Source organism: Otolemur garnettii, unplaced genomic scaffold, assembly GCF_000181295.1.
Source record: "Otolemur garnettii isolate 467f Iridium unplaced genomic scaffold, OtoGar3 scaffold00298, whole genome shotgun sequence".
Lineage (NCBI taxonomy): Eukaryota > Metazoa > Chordata > Mammalia > Primates > Galagidae > Otolemur > Otolemur garnettii.
In genome coordinates, this window is record NW_003852693.1 from 124,670 (window position 1) to 129,738 (window position 5,069).

Consider the following 5,069-nt stretch of genomic DNA (forward strand, 5'->3'; position numbering starts at 1 on the left):
CCCAATCTTCACTGGTAGTCACATTAAGCAGCTGCATAGTTCTGTCCGGAAACCCATTGGTTTTCCTAAACCCGTGATTCTTATTATAATAAAGAGCACTGAGATTCCTGTAAGTTTTTTTTTTTACCTACATTACTGTTAGAATATTTTATTATAATACCAGATATTTGTAACAGTTACAAAATTTTACAAAAAAAATTTATAAAATACTCTACATGTTGGCTGACTCTTTGTAAAATCTGCTAATGAATATGTTGTACATAAAGATATAGTTAGCTAAAATTTCCTATTTTACCTATATATAGAGATTTAGAGAAAACTTTTTGGGTACCTCATATTTAACCAAGCAAAATGTGTGGTGTCAACTCTCTTTTTTTTTTTTTTTTTTTTGTTTGTTTGTTTTTTTTTTTAACCTCTAGGCCTTGGAAAATTCTTAACACAAATACACTTATTAGCTGACTTATGTCAAAGTACTCATCATTCCACTGTATCCTGTGCCTGTCACATCAGATACAAAAATTATTTTGTCCATAATTCTTGATATAAAATAAACTGTTAAATAATTGTCCTGCTTAGCAGGCGACTTGTACTGAGGAGTTCTTTGCAGGACAGGCATCGGTGGCAAAAACACCAGGTGGGCGGGGTAAATATCCTAGTTGGGCTGTATGTGGCCCATGGACCATAGTTTGAGGATGCCTGCAAGAATTCTAAAAGGAAAATAAAACAAATATCAAGTATTTAGATACTTAGTTTTTACAAACCAGCAATCACTTTATCACTTTCAGGCCTTAGCCAAAGAATACAGCATTGTTACCACTTTTTAACTGCATTATGAATGAAAAATAGTAATTAACAGCATAAAAAGTAATAGTTTCATATTGGATTTGAAGAGGTTTCTGGAGCTGTCTGATCTCTCTATACTGTTATGGTGAACACCAGAACAGAAAATTCTTTTCAGACCTATTTCCTATACAATGTCTCTGTAAAACAGCTTTACTATGAAGAGAACAAACTCACCTAACTTCAGATGGAGGAAAAGGAACAACAATTTAAGCTTTAGTCCTCAATAACTTATTTTAGTTTATTTTAATTACTATATATTTTTTGCAGTTTTTGGCAGGGTCGGGTTTGAACCCACCACCTCTGGTATATGGGGCCAGCACCTTACTCCTTTTAGCCACAGGCACTGCCTGTCCTCCATAATTTTTGAGCACTACCTACCTATAAAACGCTGAGTGCAAAGGGATGAGGAAGAAAATTTGCACCCAAAAGTTGTTAAAAAGAGCTGCAGATGCTGGCATGGATATAGAGAGAAGGGAACACTACTGGTGGGACTACAATCTAGTACAACCTTTTTGGAAGGAAGTATAGAGAACCCTCAAAGAATTCAAACTAGACCTTCCATTTGATCCTGCAATCCCATTACTCGGCATCTATCCAGAAGGAAAAAAAAATCTTTTCACCATAAGGACACTTGCACTAGACTGTTTATTGAAGCTCAATTTACAATCCCCAAAATGCAGAAACAGCTTAAATGTCCACCAACCTAGGAATGGATTAACAAACTGTGGTATATGTATACCATAGACTACTACTCAGCCACTAAAAATTATGAAGACTTTACATTTTTTGTATTAACCTAGATGGAAGTGGAACACATTATTCTTAGCAAAGCATCACAAGAACGGATAAACAAGAATCCTATGTACTCAAATTTGATCTGAGAACAATTAATGACCTAGCACACGGTGGGGGTGGGGGATGGGGAAAGCAGAGAAAGGGAAGGAGTGAGGGGGTGGAGGGTCACTGAGGGTGGTACACCTTTTGGTACCACCAAAAGGGGTGGAACACTATTATGGGGGGTCTTTATCTGACACAAGCAATCAATGTAACCTGGTCCTTTGTACCCTCGATGAATCCCCAACAATAATAATTTAAAAAAAGAGCTGCAGAGAAAAAGGCATGAAGAGAATAAGAGTTCTTACCAAATCCCTAAGATTCTTTGTTCAACATAAATTTGCCAAAGGGTAGAGTAGCAGGCAGAGTTGCTTTTATTCTAGCTCTATGCATACTGAATTTATAAAGAAAATTAGCCCATTTTGAGTATATTTCAGTTTATAACTAAAGTTGCTTTTTATACTATAAGCAAATTCACAGACTTAACTGGTTAATAAAGTAAATTTTCAGGGAGTACTTATGTTCATTTGCTTACAGCAGCTGTCTGGATGGAAAAAGAATTTCAGATGGTTCTTAGTTTATACAAGAAAGAAAAATAGGCAGCTTCCCCCCAGGATGCTGAAATGCTACAGTTTAACCACTGCAATAAACACTTGTGGGTTTTAATTTGAAGGCTACATTGGCACTCAGCAATTCAATTTCTAACCTGACATTAAAATGGTTATTTCTCAATAAACTGAAAGGGAAGAAGGGGAAGCGCAGAGTGTAAAGGAGATAAAAACAATTAGTAAGTTTTAAGTGTCAAATCCATTTAGCAATCAATCAGCCAAAATGACAATGGCAAACAACTATCTTAAAAAAAACTCACTAGGCCTGCGGAACCCTGGTCCAACTTGAGAAATATCAGAAAGCATTATGGAAAATGTGCACGGATATTGCTCCCAGTTTTCTAACACAATAAGAAGAACACTTTAAAGTACAGATGCTGTGTGCTGCCACAAAAATATTCAGCCCTCCCCCCACCCCATAAATCAGGACAAAAACTGGCTCACAGAAAAGAGCCTAATACCTTATGCTTTCTTTTAAGATGAAAAATGGCTCAAATATCCCCAACATGAAAGAAGTTGGGGAAAAAATTAATCTCTTTCAGTAACATATATAACATCAGTGGCTGTTACTGCTGCCCAGACCTGCTTACCCACTAAACTGCTGCCTAGAGCTCTGTGAACTTCTCCCAATTGAGTGGTGCTATTAGCTCCATAAGTGCCAGCACCATATTCTTGGGCTGTACAGCCACTGGTGCCATAAGCAGCTGTCCCATAGGTGTCTTGACCATCAGTGTATTGACCTGCTTCTGCTCCAAAGTTAGAATTTGGACTTTCATAGCCACTGCCATTAGCATATCTAGCTCTATCCATTTCACCACAATCCCAATAGCTTATGGAGTTTCTCCAGCCACCATCCTTAACTCCTGGAAGCCTCTGGTCACACTCATTTTCATACATCCCATTAGAATTGTTGGCTGAAGAAATGGTCCAGTGTGGTGTGGTGTTGTGAATGACCTCCCCATCCTCTGCTGCTTCCTTTGTAGTCCACTAGCTGCATTAGTTTTGGATCGATAGGCTGATTAGCTTCTTCCAGTACTTTGATTAGCTCTCCAGCCTGTTTGAGATTCTCTGCCATGCAGAAGGTATAGGCAGTGCCCGTATTGGAGCTAGAGGCTGTTCTGCCAATATGATGCACATAATCCTTAGAGCTGATTGGATAGTCACCATTGATCATAAACTTGACATCTTCTACATGTAGCCCACCAGAGGTACATCTGTGGCAACAAGGATCAGAGCCTTTCCAGAACAGAACTTATTAAGTAACCAACTCCTTTCTGATTGACTCTTGTCTCTGTGGGAACACAGGGCTGGCCAAACATCTCTGCCCATCCTTCGAGTCAGGTCATTCATCATAGTGTCTCTTTGTCTCCAGAAATACTGTCTTATTGCCATTTTCAGCCATTATTTCCTCTATAAGTTGGATCAATTTGAGGTCTTTTTCACTTTCCACGCAGATATCCACAATCTGGAGGATGTTGTGTTTGGCACTCAACTCCAGATTGCCTACGTTGATCTGGGTGTAATCAGGAAGGAAATCGTCCACAAGCTGTCTTACTTATTTTGGCCAGGTTGCACTCCACATCAATGTCTGACTATCTGTCTTGATTTGGTCAACAACTTTAGGGATCTGGGGTTCAAAGCCCATATCAAGCATTCTATCAGCCTCATCCAGTACAACGTAAGTACATCGGTGAAGATTGTCTTTCTTGACTGCAGGAAATCTATCAGGCGTCCAAGAGTATATATGCAGATCTCAACACCTCTCTCTAAATTTCGAATCTGGGGACCTTTAGGGGCACCTCCATAAATTCAAGTACTCGTCAATCTAGAAGATTTTCTATAGTTATCAACCACCTGCTGTACTTGGTGGCCAACATCTCTGGTTGGAGCCAGAACTAGACAAATTAGGCTATCTCCCCTTTCCAAGTATGGCTGGGGGTTAATATGCACAACTGCAGGCAGCAAATATGCCAATGATTTCCCAGAGCCATTCTGAGCAATGCCTAACATTTTCTGGCCACTAAGAGCCAATGGAAATCCCTGACATGGAATTGGAATTGTGTTTGTAAAGTGCTGACACATCAACACATCTGTTTATTGTGGGAATTAGGAGAACACTGATTTAGGACTAACATCTCCACCTCTGTTATCTCTTTCTTTCTGTGTAGCTCGTCAACCTCATATGGAGTCAGCCTTGCCACTTCTGTATGTTCCACATAAAAATTCTTCTGAAACACGTGGGGATCCCACTCAAATCTCATTTATTTTTATGTAAATGCTCCCTAGGATTACCAAATTTTGTGGGGGTAAGGCCGCCACCACCACCTCTTGCTCCAAAAGCCTCCTCGATCACCATCTTGGTTCAGGTCCCCAAAGCCGCCTCTGCGCATGGTCCCAAATGATAGAGATCTGAGAGCCATGGCCTTCAGTCTGGTAACAACCTATGGCAGAGGAACCTCCACTACTTGGGTGGGAGTAAATGCAGCGCTCTCTCTCTCTCTCAGATGTGCTGCGTCCAGACGCAAAGGCCACAGTCGCCTCCTCTCTAATCAGAGAACAGAGAAAAATCCAGAGAAAGGAGTTATAAAAACAGGGAGTAGGTTTGGCTACGCTCAAACACAGCAGTGTCGCAGTTTAGGTGTCTCCTTTCTTCCTAAAGACTGCACAAAATGGTGGTTGCTCCTGAGGCTGCTCCCACTTAATGCAGCAATGTATGCCTGAGATGATATGTAAACAATGCCTCAGAATAGCCCAAGGGCTCTGTGGAGTTTTATGGAAATTCTC

The 5,069-nt window shown here is 40.1% G+C and overlaps 1 pseudogene; it reads right to left on the bottom strand.

The window, feature by feature from the left end:
* Nucleotides 1-2,776: 2,776 nt before the first annotated feature.
* LOC100960347 lies at nucleotides 2,777-4,690 on the bottom strand (annotated as a pseudogene).
* Nucleotides 4,691-5,069: the final 379 nt, after the last annotated feature.